At 46.2% G+C, this 26,785-nt stretch overlaps 1 protein-coding gene and 1 pseudogene across 3 annotated transcripts in view; one reads left to right on the forward strand and one right to left on the reverse strand.

The window, feature by feature from the left end:
- WDR27 (WD repeat domain 27) overlaps nucleotides 1-26,785 on the forward strand; it is a 2,413,256-nt gene that overhangs the window by 483,586 nt on the left and 1,902,885 nt on the right. The window lies entirely within an intron of this gene.
- Nucleotides 7,631-8,902, reverse strand: LOC138453827 (CCR4-NOT transcription complex subunit 11-like; annotated as a pseudogene).

Raw genomic sequence — 26,785 nt, forward strand, 5'->3', positions numbered from 1 at the left:
AGAGCGGGCTGGAGTTGAGGACACACGGGGAAGGAACCCCCCCCACGCACCAAGTGAGTGATACCGGGCTGGGGGTGGAGGTCCTCTTGGCCTTTTCTGACATCCTTGAGGCGGACTTTTTTCCAACGCACGGCCCACGGTGGTAACCGCTGGGGGGGGGCACATCATCCTTTGCAGCTGCTGTCCCAGACAGCCCCCCAGGCTGAACCTCTACGAATACGGGGGAGATAAACACCAATCTTCAGGCGCGGAATAACCGCCCGCAACCCTAAAACGCCCTAAACAACACAGGCACCCCACGGGCCGTCCCTGTTGCTAAAGGCGCGCCGCCACACGCCCCTCACTCAAACAGGCCTGGAGGTCGGCCAGTGGGGAGCTTGCCAACACAGATCTGCAAAACCCACTCCTATATACATGCAGCATATCATGAGCTAAGAGTGGACATACAGGGAAACATCCCCCCCTCATCTTGAGCCATACAGCGGTGCATCTGGCGACAATACATGAGAGAACACATTCCACCCTCAACTGTAAACTGCAACACATGGGCCGCAACGAGAAGAAGGGTACAGGAGGGAAAAAGATCGGCCCGATGGATACCTTCGCCAGTTCGCAGCCACATGGGGCGACTGGGGGGGGCACCACCGACACCTGATAGGCAGGAGAATGATCCTATAGATCGCCTAGTGACGCTGGTGCAAAATGGGTTTATGGCCGTGAATGTAAAACTGGATGATATAGTGGCGACAATCAGATCCCTGAAAGCACAAGTGGAAAAAGAGAGCGCACGTATCACGGAGGCGGAAAACAGGATATGCGCAAACGAGGATACGATATCACAACACAGTCGGGACATAGCCCACCTAAAAACGGAATTGCACAAAACTCAAAACAAGTGCGAGGATCTCGAATCGAGATCCCGGAGGAATAACATCCGGATTGTTGGGGTTTCAGAGACCTTTGGCAAAGGACCCGTGGAGAAACAAGTGGAAAGCCTGTTGAGACATCCTGGGAGCCGACTCCTTTTCGGAACATTTTCTAATTGAAAGGGCCCACTGTACCCTAGCACCACACCCGAAACCAGGAGCTCCCCCTCGCACCATAATTGCACGGCTCCTTAATTACAGGGACAGGGACATCATACTCCGATTATCGAGGGAGAAAGGAACTTTGCATCATGATCAAAACAGAATCCACATATACCCGGACTTTTCAGCTAATCTACAAACGCAATGGAGATCCTATGAAGGGGTGAAAAGGCAGTTACGGATGCGCAATGTACCCTATGCTCTTATCTTCCCGGCGAAGATGAGAATATAACATGGGGGAAGAGCTCACTTCTTCGAGAACCCCACAGAAGCCATGACATATGTGGAAGCCTCCATTCCGTTACCTCCTGGAAATCGAGCAGTTGACCAAAATGCGAGACCACAGCCGAGAGATGAGAGGCGAGACACCACAGACTGAAAGAGAGAATGATAGCCAGCTGCCTACCGCCAAAAAGAAAGGAAAACTCTGTAACATGGACGGACTGAATGAAGACTTATGATTAACCGAGCCGTGAGCCTCCGTCGGGGAAAGCCAGGTGACTGCAACGGGCGACCCTCAGGAAAGCTCCACCAGTTTAAGGGAATGAAAATTACAGGGCAGCATCGTCAAGTTGGGGGAGATGATGTGGGTGGGGGACCAAATTATCACAAGATGTTCAGCTCCGTTGAGCAATGCGGGAATGGGTGGGGGTGTTGAGGGTTTGGGACTCAGTTGGAGGAGTCCTACAAGTTAAAAATCGTGGTGGTATTGCAGCACATGGAACTCTCCTGAGTAACAGCAAGACAAGAGACGCAACAAGGGTATACAGATATGGCTAATCCTATTGTGAAGGCCCGAGGGCTGAGACTAAAACTTCTCACATGGAACGTCCAGGGGCTGAACAACCGAGCCAAGTTGAACAAGGTGGGAGCCTATGTCATTCGACACCATCCCCAGATAATCATGTTGCAAGAAACTCATGCACTCCAGAAAGTCAACACTGAGCTCTTGAAAGGGTGGGGTCAGCATAGATACTATACCGAATACTCTTCACAGGCAAGAGGAGCACTCATCCTGATCCACCCCTCCGTTGGGTTTCAATTCGGGAAAAGTAAAATAGACCCTCTGGGTCGCTATGTAATAGTGTGGGGCAGCATCGCTGGGGAAGAACTGATATTAATAAACACGTATGGTCCGAACGTGGACGACCCTGACTTTTATACAAATGTAATGTAAGAGATGGGCTTCTCTGGAAGCGAGCAAATATTGTGGGGGGGATTTCAACACCATCTTGGACACTACCCTAGACCGCTCCACCTCCAAACACAGGAATCCCACAAAAAAAGCTGTTATTTTTCAACATATCATGTTGCAACTAACACTAGTAGACGCCTGGAGAACACTACACCCCCATAAAAGACAGTATTCGTTTTACTCCTGGGTGCATGACACCGAATCTCGCATAGATTACTGGCTGGTGTTCGCATCTCTTATGAACCAAATCGACAATAGTGAAATACTTCCCCGTACCCTATTGGATCACTTCCCTATCCTTTTAGACATGACACTAGGAAATCTAAAACCCCCGGTTAGAAGATGGAGAATGCCATCCGATATTCTTAAGGATCCTACAGTGGCAGAGGGACTACATACAGAGGTAGAATTCTTCCTTGAAACTAATAAAAACTCAGTCAATAGTTATGCAACTCTATGTGAGACATTTAAGGCATGGTTGAGGGGGATCCTGATCTCCAAATCTACGGGCTGTTGAGGGCGGTCAGGGTGGAACTGCCGGAAATAGAGAAACGGTTGGGTGAGTTAGAAAAGCGATATACAGCCGCACATGAAGACAACATCAATAGTAACCTACAAGAATTCAATAGACTAGCTACCAGGTAACTGCTGTATATGGCTACTCCAGTCAGAGCACACTGGTATGGTGAGGGGAACAGGGCGGGTTGCACCCTAGCCAACCTGCTGAAGGCTGAGAAATACCATACAGCGATCTCCAGCATAGTAGCGGGGGACGGCACGGTAACCACAAGTGAGGAGGGCATAAACAGAGAATTCTCCCATTTCTATACAGAACTGTATGCCAATCCTGACCTGAAAACACCCAATGACATTAGAGAATACAACATCACGCTCCCGACGTTGCCAACAAAACATAGACTGTTGCTAGACCAGGCCCAAACGGTCGATGAGATAAAGGAAGCGATAAAATCGCTAGCCAGCGGAAAGGCACCCAGCTCAGACGGACTGGGGGCTAAGTTATACAAGGAGCTCCCCAACGTCCATGAGAGAGGCTATAATAACGGTGCTCCTCAAGCCCAGGCGCCCGCCGAATGAGATGTCCTCGTACCGGCCCCCATCCCTTATAAACTGTGACGCCAAGGTATTTGCAAAGATTCTGGCCTTGAGACTCCTACCCAACATGCCAGTGTTGGTGCATCCGGACCAATGCAGATTTATCCCCACCAGATCGACGGCACTGAATCTACGTAGGTTGTTTGGTATCATGGCCCAGATTAAGCCAGAAGCCCAGGCGGTGGCTGTATCTCTAGATGCCGAAAAGGTGTTTGATTCAGTGTCATGGACATACCTGTTCATGGTGCTTGAAAAATTTGGACTAGGCCCATACTTCCTAAATTGCGTTAAGGTATTATACACTAACCCGGGAGCCAGGGTATTGACTAATCGCACCATGTCAGAATGGGTTGAGCTGGGAAGGGGTACAAGACAGGGTTGCCCGTTCTCCCCCTATACTGTTTGCTCTTACTATGGAACCAGTCGCAGCAGCAACTAGGGAACACCAGGGACAGAGGGGTATATGGATGTCGGGCCTGACCCAATCAATATCACTTATGCAGATGACGCCCTGTTATACATCCGAGAGCCAGACACACACCTGGGGCCAGCAATGGAGACCGTGCATGAATTTGCAGAATACTCAGGATACCAGAAAACCAACCGCTCCAAATCTGAAATCTTTCTTCTGACCCCTGCCACTAGATGTCCAAACAACACACACAGCCTACAATGGTCCCCTGTTAAGATAAGATACCTGGGTGTTATTGTGTCGGGAGACAGAGCATCCCTATTCTCGAACAACCATAACTCCCTATTGAACACGATTTCTACTAAACTCCGCTTCTGGGCCAAACTTCCCATTTCACTTATCGGCCGGGTCGCTATATTTAAAATGGTTATTCTCCCCAAGCTGCTTTATATATTTGCTAATATCCCGATATGGCCTGGTAGGCGGTTCTTTGATACTCTTAGATCCATGGCTGTAGAGTTTCTGGTGCGGGGGGGCGGCCAGAATGAAGTGGGAAAAAATGGTGGAACCCTATAACAAAGGTGGCATAGCAGCTCCAGACTTTGAATTATATTACCTAGTGGCACAGGCCCAGTTTGTTAAACACTGGTATAATGAGCAGGATACCTCACCCCACATTTGTTTAGAAAAACACGCTGCATGCCCAACCGACTTAAGGTCAGTCATCTTTAAAGGAATACACAAACGAGTGTCCATTCGATCCAGTGCATGCATGGTCCAAGATTTACCGTAGGGTTGGAGACACCATACTACTCTGAGGCCCCGTTCTGGAACTTCCCCGTTATAGCACCCACATACGATCCAGATGTGCAAAAGACATGGGACCCGGAGGGAGAATTTAAAATCAAAGGCATATTCCCTAACGGCAAATTTATAACATTGGAAGAGTTCAAAATAGGGATGGGAAGAGACCAATTGATGATATTACAATATCACAGAATGAGAATGGCATTTAAGGCTAGGTGGTCACTGTTCCCAGATGGGCCCCCACCATATCTGTGCCTGGTGGCTCTGTCAACCCGGTCGGGAACCAGTGTCTCGGGGCTTTACACGGCTGTGCAAGCCAACACTCCAACGGTAAACATGATAAAGACCTCCTGGGAAACGGATCTGGGTGCTACCATAACTGACAGATCCTGGAAGGGATACTGTGAACTGACCAAGAGGGTGTCCATGAACGCGGGCCTCCGGCTGATCCAATTTAAGGTGTTGAATAAGTTGCACTATACTCCCCCAAAAATTTCGAAATTCACACAAAACAGTCCCGGCAGGTGTCAGAAATGTGGGGCGGATCAGGCTGACTCGTTACACATGTACTGGAGCTGCCCACACATATGTGTATTCTGGGGGGAGGTGGCGAAAATCCTGGAAGAAGTCACGCAGATACCGGCAGACCTCACACCACAAACATATCTGTTCGGGATATAGGAAAACGGTCTGAGGTAATCAGAAGGCTCTTTAATATTGCATGCGTGGTGGCCAAAAAGTGCATTCTGCAAAAGTGAAAGAGTGCACAGGCGCACCACAAGTGAACCATTTTCTTAAGGAACTGATCTATGTTAATGAATGTGAGGAACACTATGTAATGTCACTCCCGAACTCATGTAAACCAAAGGACATCTGGGCCCCGTTCAGAGTATATATATGAGAAATGGACTCGACCAGCAGTAGCCCCGCAGGGCCCAGTAATACGTCTATTCTGTAATAGCGCACATTATGTTATATAACTGAACTGAACGTCTCTGATATGGATATGTATGGAATGTCGTGTTGTTGCAATGTTGTGTACCACAATCATTAAATAAAGTAAAAAAAAAAAAACCTTACCATCAGACTTTGCGTTCAAAGTGCCTGCCAGTGCTGCAGTGACCTGCCTCCCTCTCTTGATCTGACACCCAACGCTGCGCTGTAGTACACTTTTCCTTCTCCTGGTCCGACATCCTTTGCTGTAGTGTACTCCTCTCTCCTTTGGTCGACCCATGGTGTTGACTTCCCTATCACTGTAGTGCACCCCACTTTCTGTCTAATAACTTGTGCGAACACCTCCAGTCAGCATGGAAGCACTGCAACATAATCTTTGCATGACAGCCCTCGTTTCAGTGTATCCTCCTCTCCCAGTAAGCACTACTATAGTGTACCTCTGTTTGTTAGCACTGCAACATGATACTCGCATGACAGCCCACATTTTAGTCTATACTCTTCCCCCATATGACAATCTGCTCTTCGATGGCGCCTCCCTGTTCGACTGCTCACTCTGTATACCACAACCATGTGTAATGTAATGAGTCCCAACAGTAGTATCCTCCGCTTTGAATCTTCCTTGCATGCTAATTAACTACAGTAGCTTGTATTCGCCCTCATATTCGCCCTCATGGAGGCGTGCATGTTCTCCATAGCTAGCAGTAAACGCGCATTAGAAAAGCCAATAGTTTTGAAGTGTATAGACGCTTTATTTCTGGCACTGACCTAGTGGTACTACTTACTCATATGATGACAACAGCCGCTAAATGTTAGTAGAGAGATAATGCCAATAGTGTTGGTTCTTTACTAAGCAAAGTGTTTTCCACTGGTATTTACACTAATTTGCTTAGTGCAACACGTAGAAGTTTACACTTCTAAACTATGTTGGGCTGCATCATGGTGTTACTGAATTTTGGTTGTCCTACTGTTGGCTCTTAAGCCCAGGTCACCCTGTTTGTATGGAATGTGAGTGGTTGGTTTATGATGAGGTGGTTGTCTTTGAAGTCTGGATTGCCCCACTCTTTTATGTGCATGGCGTCAAAGATGGGTGCCTAAGCCAAGGGAATAAGCTGGTGGCATTCTAACCCGTCGACACAAAAGCCCAAAGTGTTGGTATTGCCAATGCTTGTTTTGTAGCTTAGGGATTTTGTCATAGTTATAGGGACAAGAGAAGGTTATTCTTTAAGGTTTCTGATATAGGTCTGTTTTAATCATGTCTTCCTGTCCATCTCTGATGGCTTACCACAACTATATTTAACCACAGCTGATGGCTGGTGTAATTTTTGAGATTTCGAGATCATCCAGCATTTGGAAAACGACCATGATTCCCCTCCTTTTAATCCTACAAATTGCAAAAGATTTTCAAGAGTCCCAGTTAGTCTATGCAACTAACATTAATTTGTCATCAAAGAAAAAGAGAGTAATTTGGGATTATATAGTAAACCAGGATAAAGTTCCTTAGATCTATGTACCCTTAACAACGATCTTTGAGAACTTTCTCAGTGAGCGAGCAACTACCTCATTTAACATAATCTGGGAATTGATTAGCAGAGCATTGACACAATTCTTTTACAAGAAGCTGCAACTCAATAAAAAGCGGCTAACCTCCATCTGCGGGGGTGATAAAATCATGATTGTGTAATAACAAAATTCAAAAGGCCCTGAAACAAAAAGAGTAGAGGTAGTCAGAAAATCATTATCATATGAACTGATTATAAGTAACTAATTAAAGAGAAAAAGAAATAATGTGAATTGGCTAAATAGATTGAATTAAATGAAGTAAGGAGCAAAAAAGATACTACAGCATTTTGGCAAATTGTCAGTGGGTTCAAACACCATTAATATTCCTTTTTTTTGTATTCAAAAAGCAATATTTATTGCTTTGTTTTCTACACTGTATCAGACTAAGGAAAATGTTCCAAACAATAGTTTTTAAAATTAAAATATACAAAAGAAATACAACGTGATTTACAAAACTCCATCCACTGATGGTGATTTTATTTGCAGGTTAATCCAGAAAAGTTATTTATTGCAAGGCTTATTTTGCCGTGGGGTTTTCCCAGTGTCCAAGGTCTTCAACAATCTGAAAAGTCCAGCTGCTTCTCGTATCCGGCTGAACTGATACAAAATGCCTGCATCTCTATAAATAAGTCCTGTACATGAATAATTTTATTTCGGATTACTAATGGAGAAAAACACAAACAAGAAGTACCAGACGGTTCTGCATATATTTATCTTTAATTTATTCACAAGTAGACATACAATTTGAAATATAAAGGTGAATAAATTCCGGAGGAAGGTCCACTGCTGATGTCCATATTGACCAAGACAGAAAAGTACTCTGTGATTTGACTAGACTGCATCAATTTCAGCAACATTTCAAGAGCCACTAATGGATTATTCTCCACTAGATCAGGCAGCTTTGCAGGAGTGAGGCCAATGTGGTACACCAATTTGGGGTCTTTTTCCAATTCTCCTAGCAGCTGTGATTGTTGTAAGGAAGATAAAGGATTTTTGAAGGCCTTTGCCATGATTCGTTTGATCTTCACACCGGTACTATTCTTCACACACATTGACTTGTCCCACTGGATGGCATGAACTGGCTCGATGGGGTTTAGCCAAGCCAGTTCGTCCTCACAAATGTGAAGTGGAGGAGGAGGCCCGACGAACTCTGGTCGAAAGTGGCTTTCTATTGGTGGCTTTGGTCCACTGACTAATGATTCTGTAATCTGAGAAGTAACCGAGCTATCAAATACAGAATTTGAGGAGTCGGGATCGGGGTCACTGGGAAAGCTTGCCTTACTCTGCGTTGGAAGCTCAGATTGGCGTTCTGCAAGGGCGAGTTGAAGTCCACTAATGTCCACAGATTGGGGCATGTTTGGGACTTCCATTACAGCAATCTGCCGAGGGGTCTTTTTAGATAGTCCCTTGGTGGTGCCAACATCAGCTGAGACAGGAAAAACCTTTCAGGTGGTGTTATCGGAGGCAAAAATCCTGAGAGCAGCCGTTTGTGCTCTTCTGGCCCGGGAGGAGGCGTATTAAGCAGGTGAGCGAAGATGGCGGCAAACAGATTGGCGGCGAGCGGCTCAGTGCGGTACATCTCCCAGAGCAGGTAAAGCGTGATAAGCCGTTGTGCAGAGCTAGCAACATCACCCACGCGGACCCGGCACAGAAGTGTTCTGCCTTTAAGAAGCAGTGATGGAAAGCGGTAGACAGCGCTTCGAAGCTGCTGGTGCATGCCTCCTCCGAGAGCAGCCCCAGTAGGCTGGACAGCTCCTTGGGAGCCAGGCTCATTGCGGCACCGTCTACGACCAGCTACGCACCTCCGCGCGCCTCCAGCGGAGGGAGCGGGCGGGGAGCGCTGCCACAGTGGGAACCGTGTCCGGGGCATCTGCTCGAAGCCGCCGTGCCCTTCCCCTCTTTTCCATTGGGCGCACCGCTGACACCGAGCCGTAGTACCAATATTCCTTTTAAAATAAATACATATAATGTCTGAAATGAGGATGTCACACTTAAGTAGGTTTTATATTATTATCCATCTAATTACTCTATCGAAAATTGGCAACATAGAGTTACAAGTGCTATTCCGGATACCTATAGGTTAAATATTACAGCTAAAAAGGTAGAGTTGGCTCTAACTCTCTAAAAAAGAAATCGAGCTCCAGGTTTAGATACAATATCTTCCGACCTTTTTTAATCCTAAAAGAATAAATGGGTTTCCATTCTCTTAAAATTGTTCAACAATATGCCAGCAAGATCTTTCCAATTATCATCCAATTTCATGAATTGATGCCAGCGCCAATATTTACGGTAAAATATTCCTGGCGAAATTGGAAGATTGGATATATGAATAGAATGCTTTATCTGACCTTCATGCAGGCTTTAGAATGTGTATTCGTCCTCTAGATCAGGTATTTAGGCTATTTCTCCTCTTTGAGAAATACACAAGAGTATGAAACCAAAATCTTTCATTTTCCTTTTTCAATTTGCTCAGTGCTTTTTATTGGGTTGCTTGAGAACACCTTTGGAATCTGCTGTCAGAAATAGGAGTGCAATCAAATCTGTTGGCAGCTAAATTAAATATTTACCCTGAAAATGAGGCCCAAGTTCGTTTTGGACTGGGAGAGCAATTGACTTAGTCATTCTCGGTTAATAGAGGAGTCAGTGAGGGCTGTGTCCTCAAGCCAACCCCTTTTTTACCTTCACATCAACATGTTAGTAAATATAATAGAAAAACTTGAGACGGATGCACCTTCCATAGGTGGCAGAAAGGCAGGTATACTGCTATTTGCAGACGTGACAGTTCTAATTTGCAAACCTCAGGCATCCAAAAGTCCTTTAATTCATTCACAATTAATTGCAGTGAAATGGGCTTGGAAATACATTTCCAAAAAACTATATATTTAATCTGGTCAAAAAGAAAAATGACTGTCACTCCTTTATTTTAATGATTGCAAAATCGAGAGAGTAGAACACAATGATTATCTGGGGGTGAGACATGTTGAAAAAGGCCTATTAGACAATCAAGTAAACGTGCCACACTCGCTTATGCAAGACAAAGGGGGGCAGTAGATACTTTCTGTAAAAGATATGAAGTTAAAACCACTTCCCAACCACCAGAGGTCCTGGGGGCTTGTGCAAACTCTTCCGCACTCTATAGAGCAGAGATTTGGGGTTATACCAACCTTAATAATCTAGTGATTAAGGAAATAAGCATTTTGAGACATTAACGAAGTCGAAGAACACCCCAATTTTGACCCAGCATTTAGAACTGGCGTTAAATGGCATGGTATACGAAGCCAAACTAAAACCCCTGTTGTAATGGCGTAAATTATGGAGCTCCAATCACTTGGTATCATACCAGAAAGCGCTCGATGATGTTTTAGCACAAAGTGGTGCAAAAAATCTTCCATGTGTTAGCCATGTCCGATAATTAGCTTCTAAACTAAATACAAACATCCACCATTTCTCTTCAAATGATTTGATTGCCATAACCAAATCTGAAATTATTCAGAGCTATAAAGAATGGTATTATGCAACGAAAATAGATGAGAGCAAGTCTACGTCTTGTAGCAAGCTATCTAGGGCTTAAAACCTATTTTTGGATTTGAAAGTTATCTAAATATGATATGATCGAGTAGAGAGAAGCCAAAGTGTTGTATTTGAAACTTTGACTGGGTACTCTACCGCTAGCAGTGATAGCAGAGAAGTGGTAAGAAGGAGTTGCAACTGCTCTAATGTGAGAGCTCGGACATGTATTTTGCTATTTTGCGTTCTGTACTCTAAGATGGGAAAAAAGTTATTTCCGCTCTACAGAAAATTAGTTATTTATACTGTACAACAGGTATACATTGTTTATTTCATACCCAAAATTACTCTATACTGTGGGCATTGAGTCCATACCTAAAGAGAGCATGGCTTAGGAACAGACACCTAGGGAGAGTGCCTTCCTGCAACCCCGGAATAATTGTATTCTTACTGTTGTAGGACAAATGGGATTTTTATTGATCTACAAATAATTGACTGAATATGTAATGTGATGCACTTTTTATTTCCAATTATGATTTGAATGTTGCTTGTAGTTCTTAAATGATATTATGTGATTGTGTCTATGCTGAAACAAATCAATAAAAAAGAAAGAAAAGATGTCAACTATTTTCTTTAATGACACTTTTCAAGCAAGCAGCAAACACTTAAAATCTTTATTCTGTTGGCATGCAAAACCACCATAGCGTACTTCTAAAGATACTCCACAAGCTTAGTGGATCGATTGTCCCAATGCCGGAGGATACAACACCCTTACCTCAGGGGTATAGCCGGCACAAAATTCAGCAGAATTAGGGCCTTACTCAGGAGTGACTTGTAAATTAGAATGCCACCTATCTCTTGTTGCATGTGTCCACTTAAGGGACCCATGAACTATCCTTGCTCTCGTTCTCCCAGCAGAAGATTCAAATGTACTTCTTTACCAAACACAATGATAACTGTGCTGTCTGTGGAAAGAACAGTGTTAATCAAAACACATTAGGACCTCCATATTGTCTCCCCTTGCTTGAACTAATCTCTTAGCTGGGAGGATAGCTCAGGGGCAACACACTTGCCTTGGAAGCAAGAAAGCATCACAGGTTCAATCTCCGCGTCCGTGCCTAGAAACCTGTGGGTATTGAGCGGGTTATAAATAACCAATTTCATTACATTAGATTAGCTGACATATTGCAGCCCCCATCCATAATAACCCTCTAATAATAGTTTTACAGCATAATGGCCTGCTCCCTCTGGTGATCCAGTGGTCCTATATAAACCAGACCCTCTGGATAAACTGTACACCACATAAGGCTTCCAACACCATCAGTTTAGGACCTTGTTTAATATTCCAGCACACTTACCCTACCTGAAATGACTACTTGCACCCACATAGTCGCGTGATATTCTAACAGTTAGACTTGCAACATTGAGAATTGGCCTTTTATCTGTCATATACTGCAGAGATCCATGCTCGACTATCTGTGAAAAATTATTTATTATGAAACTCACAGGGATCTTGTTCACTAATTACTAAAACAAGGTGACTTCCCTGAGAGACAGTCTTCATAAAAAACAGGGAACCAAAAACAGTTCTCATGAATTATGGCAATATGTCATCCAGTGGGGAACTCGTACACGCTCTATGTGGTTCCAACAGGATCTTTATTATAATAACAAAATGGTTCAGGGTTAGATCAACACCTTACATCCATTTGGGGAAACTCTAAAACTAAAGAGGCATTTCTGAATAAAATGGTGCAGAGAAGGGCTAAACTAAATGGCGATTCCTTTGTGCTCCAAATGATTCTTTTGTGTTTACACATACAAATCCAAACCTCTTCTAGAAAGACTGTAAATCCCTACTTCTAATAAAGAAAGCTTCAAAGAGTTGGCAAACAGAAAAGTCTTAAACCTAACCTTTATACATCCATAGCATCCTGGATACCCTAAGCTAATAACATAGTTTCAGGATTCAGACAAAGCAAAATGTTCAGAAACCTTGGTTCTGTAAGGGTTTATAACGGGCCCCTCCTGGACCTTGGATTCATTCAAAGTAACCAACTGGTCCCTTTTCTGGACCATGGGATTCAGTATTGACAGCAGGTTCCTCCTGAGCCTTGGATTTCAAGTTTCACAACTAGTCCCTTCTGGACCTTGGATACAGGACAGGCTAGGACATGGGTTACAGAACTCCCAGTAGGTGACAATCATCGGCCTTGACCCTTGGGCCTGGTACCTCTGATTATTTTTCCCAGTGGTTGCCAGTGGAGAGCCCTCGCTTTAACTTTCCAGTTGCCCCAATGAGTTAAGAGGGGCTGTGGTGCCCTTCTGGTGAGCTTTCCACTTCCAGGGCTTCTAAGACTCACAGCTCTCTTAACTCTCCTCCCAGCCCCGCCACAATACTTGCACTGTCCTCCCCTATGCAGCAGTCCCTCCAGTATTCCTCTCCCCAGCAGCCTCCCCTTTTTTCATGAGAACGTCTACTTCCTCCAGGTCCAAGTGACCAAATCAGTGCTGCCAGACTTTTTTTCATACCCATGAGGCTGTAGGCTTTCTTGTAAGCTGACTTCTGATCAGCTCTTTCCGTAGCCTCCTGAATTTCTCAGTTTTGATTGGTTAATTAGGTAAGGGTCAATTGAGCCTGAAATTGTTAGCTTCTTCCCTTTGGGTAAAGCTTCAAAAAGGCTTGTGCCAATTTTGGTTTTCCTTGGTCACTGCTCGGCGGTTTCATGCGGCTCTGCTCTTGAGTGAAGTACATACATGGATGGCACCCCTCGCAAGGTAAGCGAGACACTGACGCTTGTCTGCCTAAAACGCGACTATCATCCAGTTGTGTATCTTGTGCCCGGTTGGTCGAGCAGGGTCCTCTCTATGACACAAAATGCTGCAAGTCTATAATGATAACTGGGACTTGTAGTTCTCCCCATATAAGGGCGATGAAAGCTTCTGACTCGCCACAATCCACAGTGATTATAGGAAGCCCAACAGAGCCTTTGAGTACCCAACAAACCAACCATTCTAAACTGTTGCCGACGGCCTTAAGATTACCTAAACTACAGAGATAGGTTCAATGGTGTTTTATTTCAAATACTGCAAATAGCACAATGGTGTGATGGCAGCAGGCGGGAGAGTGGCAAACTATAGACCATTCCAGTTTCATCTCTCCTTGGTGTTTCACCTTCCTAGCCCTGGCATCCCTGTACCCCTGATTGAACATTCCTCCCAAATACTCGTTGAACTATCCCTGTGTGTTGTGTAATCTGGTGTATGTATTTGGCTCAGTAGTTTATGGTGGCCTTTATTTCATTTTCTGTTATGGGTGTTAGAACATCATTCTGCTCCTTCACAAGCAAGGCAAATTCAACCGGATCAAATTGCACTGTATCTGGTGTAGTACAGGCTACTTGGGATCAGTAAGATTTCTGATTGTGTTTAACAAATTATGGATTCTCACATGATCAAGAACATAATTGCTGTCTGCTTTCTCCAGCTGTCAATTTTAGTAGCATCTGTTTCAGCCTTAATAGACAATGCCAACAGCTTCACAGGCGTGTCCACTCCCCATATCTTTTGGCAGTTTGATGTGTCCCTGGATCCATCCAACCTAAACTTAACCTCACGTACCTCCCACAGCTGCATGTTTTATCTGAAGTCTTCATCTCTTCTTCTAGGTTGTCCAGTGGACTACGTATTAATTTAAGAAGACAGTCCTCCCTCAAGATAGGCATTTCACGAGTGTAAACCTTCAGTCTTCCCACGTTGTTATATGGCTATACACCCACCCCAAGTTCTATTCTACGTAGAAGGCTACGTAGGGAGGAGTGGAAGGCATGGCCCATCAGGGAAGTTCTCTCAGCGCTACAAAGTAGTTTTACGGCAAGTTTGGCATATTAAAAACACTCTAAATAAATTAATAAAATGCGAGTCACAAAGTGTGGCCGTCACAGTACCCGGGATATTCATTCCCATTTTGACTGTGAGAGCATCCAAGACAAGGCATAAAATACACAGTGTTGCATATCAAATTTGCTATACAATTCCCTAGGTTTGCTAATTAATTTGAAACTTGTGTAGCAAATTTAGTTAAGTTACCCTGTTCCATGAAAGCACAGCTCATCCTGTATTCCTCGCTTCACCTCGGGGCTCTCTGCGCCTTCTTTTCTCTGTTCACTGCAATTTCAAAGTGGCTAATGGAGAAAGAGTGCAGCAATTATCATCTCCTCCACTGTGCAAGTACCAAAGGCTCATGTTGGAGTGCGAAGCAACATTCTTTTTCCCTTCAAATAATTGCAATCCAGAAGTAATCGGGATGGTACTTTTATTACCCAAACCATATCCTGACTGGCAAAGACCAGTATGTGTTAACTTTTTTTTTTTTAAAGACAGTCATAGAATTCCATTCATGACATTTTAAGTTATGTAATGCGTAATTACAGTATTGCTACTGTAATACACTGCATTGTCTCCATGCTTTACAGTAACATTTTGATTAGTTAGGTGAATTTTAGAGTGTAGCCAATGTACTGAATCCGGGTACATTTTTGATTGAGTGTAGCCAATTCATTGAATCTAGGTGAATTGAAAGTTTAGCCAATGTATTGAATCTAATTGAATTTTGAGTGTAGCCAATGCATTGTAGCCACCCAAAAAAGTGCTCTTCCTATGGGTTTAGCAACTTAACCATAACTACAGGGCCGCTACCGCAAGCCATGTAATATATATATATTTCTGAGGCTTGTGGAATCTGCTTAGATCACATGCTGTGCATAGGCCGACATCTAGTGGAAGCTGCGGAGTATTACAGTTTGTTTTTCGAAACTCGAAAATGGGCGTCGACACAGGCGTGCCAGTAATACTATCCCTAGTGTGACGTCCACTGTACCCAAGATCCCTCACGCGTCTAGGATCCTCAGATTGTTTTTTTCCGCCATACTGGTCGGAAGCATCTTGCGGAGTCCCCTGGCCTTAGCCTTACTTTTGCTAATTATTGAAGTTTAAAATTATTTATTGACATCCTTCCCCACCCCAACGTCGACCCTCGACACTCGACGACGGCTGGAGAAGACATCGACCGTCGGCTGCTGCACGACGGATCTGGGCCTCGGAAGGCCGCTGGCCTCGGCCCGGGCCTAGTAGGCCGCTGGCCTCGGCCCTGCAAGTAGGGAGAGTGGGGGGTGGTACATACTCTTCACTCTTGGTATATAGGTACACCTTATATATTTCCAACACTTACCAGCCCGCTGCCTCAAGGTGCGTATGGAGGGTACCCCTTTCCAATTCTGCCCCAAGTGCAACCGCAAATACCCTTGGGTCGACAGGCACGCCACGTGCAATCTCTGCTTGCCGAGGGACCATCCCGAAGCGAACTGCAGAGCGTGTAGTAGGTTTAAGCCTAAGACACTTAAGGACCGTTCGACAAAGCGTTGGGCCCACCACGCCAGGCAGGCGGCCATGGCAGCGGAGGGCGCCTTCAGCGATGGCAGCGACGCCGTACTTTCGGACGGCGAGGGCATTACGGCGTCGAAAGACTGCCGAGCGCAGGTCCCCGACCTCGGAAGGTTGTCCGGCAGGGCGGCTATGGGGAAGACCCCCGGCGACGCAAGCGCTACACACCCTACACACACTAAGCACACTAAGTCCAACCGAACCTCGACGACGTCGACTTCTCGGAAAGAGGCACAGATAGAACGGTCCGACTCGGTGTCCTCTGGGCGCTCTCGATCGAGATCGCCTCATGACGCAAGGCAATCATCCACTCTTGCCAAGAGTGCCTCGCTCCCTAGATTAATGGAAGTTCGATCGTCGGAAGACGAAGACGACTTCCACCCCCAGGCCGCGCTCCAGGAGACCGAGGCCGCAGTTAACACCAGCGAGGCCCCACGCTCGAAACACACAGATACCTCTCCCGACCCTCGACGCCAGGCGTCGAAAGTCTCTGGGGCCTCCAAGGGGCAGGGAAAACATTTTTCCACGCACGGGGAGGGGGTGAAACAGCGGAAAGCACAGCCTTCCACTCCTGTAAGACCATCCTTCCACCCTAAGCAGACAGACAAACACAAATCTACTGGGACATTAACATCCAGCAAGGGTACCCTTGATAAGTCCTCTAAGTTGCCTACTAAAGTCATACCCTGTTTCAAGGAATGGTCCAGTGAAGACATAGACAGGGTCATGTCAAGGATGTCTTCCTTAGCTGATTTTTATGACAAAAACCCAGAACATTTCCTTTTGTATGACCCTCAAGGGGCCACACCCTCAGGCTCCTCTGATCCTATCCCCCTAAGTAAAAAGGCCCGGTTCGAAAGACCTGAACCCTTCGAGGTGCAGCCTTACTCTACTCCATACTCTACTCCACACCCCAGATACCAAGGACAGCCTTTCCCTGAAGGGGACCAGGAGTTTAACATTATGGAGGAACAAACCGGGACTGAATACTATGCGGATGATGAGGACCTGGAGGAGGTAGAAGATGAGCAGGAAATTTACAGAGTAGATTCCCCGGTAGAGAGCGAAGCCCCAGTTACCGACTCGCCAGTTGATAACCAGCCCCTCCTTAATGAAGTTCTCGCTCGCGCAGCAGAACATTTTCACATCGACACCCACGGTGTACAGGAGGAAAGGGACTTCGCAGAAGAGTTGGTGGGAGAGAGGAGGCCGGTCGCTCAGACCATCCCTATCCTTAAATCCATCCAACGTAGAATAGATCCATCCCTGGTGAATCCCAACCTCACCAGAGCCGTCAACCCCAGAGTCGAAAAACTTTTTCGGGCAGCCCAGTCTGACCCTCTTTATATAAGAGGACATCTTAAACCAGACTCCCTAGTGGTTACCAACACTCGGAAGAGGGCTGGGACACCCTTATCGTCGTCAGAAGCTCCTCCCGACAAGGAGAGCAAAAAACTGTATGGGTTTGGCAGGAAGGTAGCCTCAACGTCCGCCTACCAAGCAAGGATTGCAAACTCCACCACCCTGTTGGCAAGTTACAACTGCCATCAATGGGAAGAGGTCGCGGCGCTCATAGCCTCTGCTCCTGAACCGTTAAAGGGCCAGTTGGCTCGGATCTCGGCAGAAGGGAGAGCCGTGTCTGGTTGCATATTAAAAGCAACTTTCGACGCCGCGGACAACGCAGGAAGATTGATAGCGGAAGGTACTGTTATCAAGAGACATGCGTGGTTACGGCAGTCGGGGTTCAAAACAGAAACCCAGGCTTCTTTAATAGACAAGCCGGTGGAACCCGATCTATTGTTTGGGAAAGCGGTCGAAGACGCACTTAAGAATGCCAAGGACGAATACGAGACTCTCAAATCCCTTGGCCAGCTTACCAACAAACCCCCTAACCAGAGGGGGAACAGTAATTTTCGTCGCCCACGCGGCCAAAATTCACAAAGAGGCAACTATGCCCAAGGACAGGGTACACAATGGAACAACAACCAGCAGTCTACCCAAAGTTACAGCAGGGGTAACAAGAGAGGTCGTGGAAGAGGCAGAGGCAGCCCCAACAAGGGAGGTGGCACGCCTCCACCAAAGCAGTGACGCTCAGTTCAGGGTCCCTTCTCACGCAACCCCAGTAGGGGGACGCATTTCCAACTTCACCCAGGCTTGGGAAGGGATCACCTCAGACAGATGGGTGCTGTCAACAGTGTCCACAGGATATTGTATAGAATTACTGCAGCGTCCCCAGAACCACCCTCCACGACAAAGAATACACTCCTTAGAACATCAGAAGATCCTTCTCGAGGAGATCGCCATTCTGCTAGAAAAGGACGCGATAGAACTCGTCCCAGGACACCAGGTAAACAAGGGTATCTATTCAACTTACTTCCTTGTGCCAAAGAAAGATTTGACAATGCGCCCAGTATTGGACTTACGGCCTGCCAACAAGTATGTCAAGCCCCAAAAATTCCGTATGACCACGCTACAAGAGGTAATCCCCCTCCTAAAAAAGGGGGATTACATGGCAACCTTGGATATGAAAGACGCTTATTTTCATATTTCCATGCTCCCAGCGCACAGAAAATACTTGCGCTTCAAGGTGGACAGTCGCCACTACCAATTCAAGGTACTGCCCTTCGGGATAGCTTCAGCACCAAGGGTATTCTCCAAGGTACTGGCGGTGGCAGCTGCACACCTACGCAGGGAGGCAATCCCAGTGTACCCTTATCTGGACGACTGGCTCATAACGGGGGAAACCCCAGGAATTTGCAGGTCAAACATTCAGAGGACTATCGACCTCCCCCACGAATTAGGCTTCTCTATCAACGAGAAGAAGTCAAGTCTGGTGCCAAGCACCTCAACACAGTTCCTAGGAGCAATCCTAGATACTCAGAAAGGGTTGACCTTCCCTTCGGAAGAGAGAATTCGGAATATACTACTGCAAATTCCACATTATCAGTCAGGTCAACAAATAACGGTACGCAAAGCAATGCGGTTACTGGGCATGATGGCGTCATGCATTTACCTGGTCCCCCACGCGCGCGTCTGCGCATGCGTCCCATGCAGGAATGGTTGGCGAAACAGTGGTCTCAGGCAAGTGGTCAGTGGGACGATCTAGTGGTCGTTTCGCCAACACTCGTACAGAGCTTACACTGGTGGACAAGAGAGAATCTCGCAAGGGGAAAACCCTTTTACCATCCCGAAGTACAGGCAGTGGTGACTACAGATGCATGCCTGACTGGGTGGGGAGCTCACCATCTCCACCACACAGCTCAGGGTCTCTGGTCTCACTCAGTAGCCAAGAACCACATCAACCTGCTAGAGCTTCTGGCAGTATTCCGAGCGCTTCGGGCGTTCGAGCCCCATCTGCTAAACTTGTCGGTGCAGATCCGGAAGGACAGCACGACAGCCATGTTCTATCTGAACAAACAAGGAGGAACTCGTTCGCCAAATCTGTCCAAGCTTGCCCAGAAAATCTGGATATGGGCACTCAGACGGAACATCTTCCTGTCATCACAACATGTTCCAGGGGAGCTCAATTCCCTAGCGGATGCCCTAAGCAGAGACTCCCTCCCAGAAGAACACGAATGGGTCCTTCACAGAGATATCGTAGGAGATCTCTTCTCTCAGTGGGGTTTCCCCACTATAGACCTATTCGCCACAAGCGAAAACAAACAATGCCCAGGATTTGCATCCAGGTTCCCCCAGCCAGACTCCCAAGGGAACGCCCTGTGGATGAACTGGTCAGGGATGTTTGCGTACGCTTTTCCACCAACTCCTCTCATCAGGAAGGTGGTGTAGAAGATGAACAAGGAATCGATGACGCTCATCCTAGTTGCTCCCATGTGGGCGAGACAACCATGGTTTCCACACCTACGCAGGATGGCGGTGTGCGAGCCCATCAAACTCCCAGCCTGGTACAACCTACTGTCCCAGCAACAAGGTCAAACAGTGCACCAGGAACCCAACTCAATGAACCTGGCAGCATGGCTCCTGAGGTCATAGAGTTTGGGCATCTCAATTTACCACAGAGGTGTATGGACATCCTAAAAGAATCCAGGAAACCAAACACAAGGCACTGTTACTTTGACCAGTGGAAGAGATTCGTTATTTGGTGCCAGAACAAACAAATCAACGCAGTTGATTGCACTCCTTCCAACGTTGTAACATACATGCTCCACCTGCTGGACGCAGGTTTGGTTTTTAACTCTCTGAAGGTACACCTGGCAGCCCTCTCGGCTTACACCACATCCCATAACAAAGTATCGTGGTGGAAAGTACCAGTAGTTAAAGCCTTCATGGAAGGAGTAAAGAGACTTCACCCTCCTATTTCGAACCCACCGCCAGGATGGGACCTCAATGTGGTGCTAGCTAAGCTCATGGGCCCCCTTTTCGAACCCATGCATAAAAGTAGTCTCAAACACCTGACTTATAAAACGGCCTTCTTAGTAGCCATTACCTCTATAAGAAGGGTCAGTGAAATTCAGGCTCTGTCAGTGCAGGATCCTTTCTTTACTATCCACAAAGACAAACTGGTTTTACGCACACACCCTAGGTTCTCACCTAAATTTATATCTAAGTTCCATGTAAACCAGTCCATCGAGCTTCCGGCTTTCTTCCAGAACCCGCAAAGCTCAGCTGAGGTGAAACTACACACCCTTGATGTGCGTAGGGCGGTCCTCTACTATGTAAATAAAACCAGACCGCTAAGGAAAACAGATCAACTGTTTGTCTCCGTAGCTACAGGCAGAGAGGGGGATCGCGTCTCTAAAGGCGCAATCTCGAAGTGGATTATCAACTGTATACAGCTGTGTTACTCTGTTTCTGAAAAAACTCTGCCTTTTACGCCAAGGGCCCATTCTACTAGAGGCATTGGGGCCACTCTGGCTTTCATTGCAAATGTTCCCCTCGACACCATTTGCAAAGCAGCTACTTGGAGCTCTATTCACACTTTTACTCAGCATTACTGCATTGACACTCATTCCAAGACAGATACACAAGTGGGACAAGCGGTTCTAAGACACCTGTTTGCTCATGACCCTTCTCACATCCCACCTCCTTCTTCTGGTACTGCTCGCTAATCTATGCACAGCATGTGATCTAAGCAGATTCCACAAGCCTCAGAAGGGATACATTACTCACCGTAATCGTATTTCTGATGCTTGTATCTGCTTAGATTCACAATCGACCCACCCTTCCTCCCCTCCGAGAGAAGGCGCATGATTGCTTGTAGTCTTACTTTTCTGTCTATCTGCTTGGATTATCTGTACTCACGCTACTCCTCATGCTTCCTCATGTCAGAAAAAATACAATCTGAGGATCCTAGACGCGTGAGGGATCTTGGGTACAGTGGACGTCACACTAGGGATAGTATTACTGGCACGCCTGTGTCGACGCCCATTTTCGAGTTTCGAAAAACAAACTGTAATACTCCGCAGCTTCCACTAGATGTCGGCCTATGCACAGCATGTGAATCTAAGCAGATACAAGCATCAGAAATACGATTACGGTGAGTAATGTATCCCATATATATATGACACGCCCGCGGTAGCGCCCGCGCCCGTTGGACGAATCCTCACCAAACTTTGCAAAGTTTGGTGAGCTTTCGTCAAGGGGGGGCAAAGTTATAGGGGGGGTCCCAACATTTTATTTCAGACTGAATGGAGAAAAACTTTGCTCACGCCTACAGCCGACACCGCTGGATGGATTTTCACCAAATGTGCGGCAGGAGCGACGGCTTGGTCTCAAAAGCGTGCTTTTGTAAATTTGGTGGAAATCCGTCGAGTAGTTGTTTTTAAAAGTAGGTCCAAAAAAATGTGTGATATCTGGGTCTGCTCCGCGGACACACTTCCCTGTTTGCTCCGTGGAGCAGACACTGATTGGCTAGTGGGGCTGCGTCATGTCTGCGGACAATCAACATGTTCGCTGATTGGTTGGAGTGAAGCGTGAGGTGCGTAACATTTTCCGGATGTGACCGCCATGTTGTATCAGCAGATATCCGAAGACAGCGCGGCGTGGAACACAGCAGAAATGTAATTTTGAGGAGTGTGTTGGTGTGGAAGAATGGCTGGAGAGGGTGGGGAAATGAGAGATGGGTCAATTGCTGTATTTGTTTAGGTGGAAGAAGGCTGTGATGGGGTCGCGGTTGTCCGCAGTCACCGTTGTTGTCCGCGGGCATACTAAACACTGGTTACACTGCAGGGTATTTTACTATGCTTGATGTATTGGTTTTGGGTAGTTAGTAGAGTATTGGATGAAGAGGGTATGTATTGAAGAGTGTGTGCATTGGCTTATTGTTTTAGGATGTTAATTGAAGTGGATAGGTCTTGAGGTAGTTGTGTTATGTTTTTGGGTTGTGGTTAGTGGGCAGGTGTTTGCTTGCATGGGTGTGTTATGCTGCGATGTTTGTGGCCAGGGCCTAGAGTCTTTGATGCATGGTGGAAGGCTGTATGCCGGAGGCCATGCACTCAAGACTCTAGACCCTGGCCACAACCACTGCAGCATAACACACCCATGCAAGCAAAGATTTTGGGTTGTGGTTAGTGGTTAGGTGTTTGCTTGCATGGTGTGTTATGTTGTGGTGGTTGTGACTCAAATCATTGTATACTTATTGTTTGCTTTGTTGAGGCTGTATGTAGTTGTTTGGCCAGGCCATGCACCTAAGAATCTAGGCCCTGGCCACAACCAACGCAGCATAAAAACATCCATGCAAGAAAACATTTTGGGTTGTGGTTAGTGGTCATGGGTTTGGTTGCATGGGTGTGTTATGTTGCAGTGGTTGTGACTCAAATCATTGTATACTTACTGTTTGCTTTGTTTAGGTTGTATGCAGTTTTTGGCCAGCCCATGCAGTCAAGACACTCGGTCCTGGTCATAACCACTGCAGCATAACATATCCATGCAAGTAAACAATTTGGGGTGTGGTCAGTGGTCAGGTGTTTCCTTGCATGGATGAGTTATGCTGCGGTGGTTGTGGCCAGGACCTAGAGTCTTGGGTGCATGGACGAAGGCCGTAGCTGGAGGCCATGCACACAAGACTCTAGGCTCTGGCCACAACCACTGCAGCATAACACACCCATGCAAGCAAACATTTTGTGTTGTGGTTAGTGGTCAGGTGTTTGGTTTCATGGGTGTGTTACGTTGCAGTGGTTGTGACTTAAATCATTGTATACTTACTGTTTGCTTTGTTTAGCTGGTATGCAGTGTTTTGGCCAGGACATGCAGTCAAGACTCTAGGTCCTGGTCACAACCACTGCAGCATAACATATCAATGCAAGCAAACATTTTGGGTTGTTGTCAGTGGTCAGGTGTTTGCTTGCATGGGTGTGTTATGTTACAGTGGTTGTGACTGCAATCATTGTATACTTACTGTTTGCTTTGTTGAGGTTGTATGCATTTTTTTTCATGGTATCGGAAAATGGAGCAGACATTTTCTTTTCATTCTCTGTGATAAAAGAAAAGATCAGATGTTAGTGTAGGTAGTTTATAATTAGTTATTGCATTGTATGGCAGATATTGTGAATGGATTGTGTCCTCCCAAGTATTCCTCATCTTAGATATATCCTTACCTTCAGCTTTGCTGCTTCGGAAAGTTTTTCTCTCTCCACCATAGGGCGCTCCACTCGAGGCGGCGGCGTCGATGTCCCTCGGCGGCATCCGTCGAGTACCGACGTCATCCGCTGTCTAAATGCCTCGAGGGCGCTCGGTGGCTTCAGTTCCGTTTTTCCATTAGCTTTGCTTCGGATCGAGATAAAATGGCGCTTCAGTCAAACGATTACATCGTCTTCATCGAACTCTTCCACACCGAAAACTGGTTTTAAGAAATGCCAGAAATGCGGGAGAAAGATGTCGCTGACCGACCCTCATCGAAATTGCCTATGGTGCCTCGCTTCCGACCATCGAATTGATGACTGCGGTTCCTGTCAGTCAACGACCCATAAGGCCTTAAAAGAAAGAAGAGGTAAACTGGTGGTGGGGGAGGAATCCTCGAAGTTTTCTCCGAGAGGGAGAAAAGACTCGGCTGAGTCTTCGACAAAACGTCATAAAAAAATCTAGGTCGAGGAGTAGATCCAGGAAGTCCTCTTCTTCTTCTTCTTCGTCTAAAAAAGCGAAGAAAAGATGACACTGATCTCCCTCTTCTTCTACTACATACAAAGCATGACTCCCCTAAAAAGTGGGAAGCTTTTAGAGCATCTATGATGAACATTTTTGAGAATGCGGCCCAGACCCCCTCAAAAATGTCTGATGAAGACCATGCCCCTACGTACAAAAAAAGTGACAGGGGAAGGTCTAAGACGAGGAATTCCAACAAGAAATTGTTGAGGGTGTCTTCCAGGGAATCTTCCCAAACACCTCAAAAGAAAAGCCTCCCGGTGCATAAACCGGAGTTAGAACTTAAGAAAAGGACGTTAGATTTTGATATGTCATCGAAGTCCTTGTCTAAAACATGTCCGAAGCCTCCATTGAATGCTGTCGAGCACAAGGGGTCGATGACCCAACCGAAAAAAGTTACGCCGAGTACACAATCGATGACATTGAAGACTTCTTCGACGGCGTTGATAGTCTCGACAACTCCTTCAACGACATTCATGATTCCATCAGTCATTGAAGACTACGTCGACAACATCAAGGGTATAAACTACAACATCAACGCCATCAACGCTTCTGTCGATGTCGACACCCATTACAGTGGTGAAATCAACACCAATGTTAAAACCCATACCTGAAAAGGTGTTTCAACCAGAAAGTAGACATGATTTTTTTCAAACCATGGCATCTATATATGAAGGAATGTCGTCAGGAGAAGAGGAAGATGAAGAAGAGGTTTCATCTGCAGATGTTAAATTTGGTACAAGACAAGTCCCTGAGGAATTAGTTGATCCTCAATCTAAGATGCAAGATCTCTATGAATGTTTGCAATCAGCAAGTGGACTGGATACTTCTCCAGAATATGAATTTGAAAAACCTGACCCAGCAGAACATGCTGATCTAGGTTATAGAAAATGAATTAATAGAGTTACAGAATTTATGGGATGGGGTAGAAACTCACCTGTCTATCAGGAGGATGACATGACTGATATCCTGTCAGGAGGACCTCAGCCAGACCCCATACTTCCTTTTCATATAGCTTTACAAAGGAGGGTTAATACTGCTTGGGAAAAACCTGAAACTATTACAACAGTAAATAAAAAATATGTTGTAAAGTATATACCCTGTAATTCTGACCCAGAATACTGAAGTAAACACCCATCTCCGGAAAGTCCGGTAGTTCAAGCAGCTACATCAACTAGGAATGCTGCATACCCCACAATTCCCCCTGATAGGGATGATAGAAAGATTGATGCATGGTCTAAAAAGATTTTTACATCAGGGAGCATGGCTCTAAAATCCACAAATGTATCTTACACTCTGGCGAGATTTACATATACCCTGTGGGACTGCATGTCAGCGGCAGCTCAACACATCCCAGAAGGTGAGGAACGTGATGGGTTCCTATCCATAGTAAAGGATGGAAAGGAGGCTTTGGGGGAATGCCTTCAAGCCGGTTTGGACACAGCTGACAGTATCAGTAGGTCCATGGCATCTAGCGCAGTGCTACGCAGATTTGCATGGCTAAGAAAGTCAGATTTTGCACCGGATGTACAATCCAGACTTCTTAATATGCCATTTGACGGCTCGAGGTTGTTTGGCAGCAAAGCGGATGAAAGTTTAGAAAAGCTGCAAACCTCCAAGGCAGCGGCAAAATCACTCAGTGCCGCTATAAGACAACCTCAACAACGCCCCTACACAGGCTCATCTTCCTGGCGGGGTTGTCCCTTTCGTTTTTACTCCTCATTTGGGAGAGGAAGGGGGCGGGCCAGTCAAAGAGGACAAAAGAGATATCCTCGGGGGCGAGGAAGAGGAGGAACATCTGTCCCTTCAGCCTCTGCTGCAGCTGCCGCAAAACCACTCTGAGGTTTTGAGCCACAAGACCCCAGTGGGAGGCAGAATCTCGCCGCATCTGCAGGAATGGTGGGGCATTACCTCAGATGCTTGGGCTCTGGAAACAGTATCCCAAAGTTACTGCCTTCCTTTTCAAAAGAAACCTCGGAATCACCCACCGGGATACAACTCTGCCAAAAATCCAGACCCGCTCCTGTAGCAGGAAGTTTTAACCCTGCTACAGAAAGGTGCAGTAGAACATGTACCTGTAGCGGAGAGGAACAAGGGTTGGTATTCCTTCATATTTCCTCATACCAAAGAAAGACGGACAATTGAGGCCCATCTTGAAGGACAAGTTCAAAATGGTTACACTTTATCAGATCCTTCAGGCTCTCCAACTTCAAGACTGGTTGGTATCATTGGACCTTCAGGATGCTTACTTTCATGTGCCAATACATCTCAAACACAGAAAGTACCTGAGGTTCGCGATTGGCAATTCTCACTATCAGTTTCGAGTTCTGCCATTCGGGTTGACCTCCGCCCGAGTGTTTTCACCAAGTTTATGGCGGTAGTGGCAGCGAGTCAGAAGAGGGGGGATTCACGTCTACCCCTATTTGGACGATTGGATGATCAGGGCACGTTCTCCAGAATAAGCCCAGGATCATCTATCCAAGACTTGCCACTTCCTTCACAAACTAGGGTTTTCTCTGAATTTAGAAAAGTCAAACATGATACCATCACAGAAACTCCAGTTTATCGGAGCAGTCTTGGATTCTTGTTCGGGCAAAGCCTTGCCTC

This window comes from Ambystoma mexicanum, chromosome 4p (assembly GCF_040938575.1).
Source record: "Ambystoma mexicanum isolate Mex_15411 chromosome 4p, UKY_AmexF1_1, whole genome shotgun sequence".
Taxonomy (NCBI): domain Eukaryota; kingdom Metazoa; phylum Chordata; class Amphibia; order Caudata; family Ambystomatidae; genus Ambystoma; species Ambystoma mexicanum.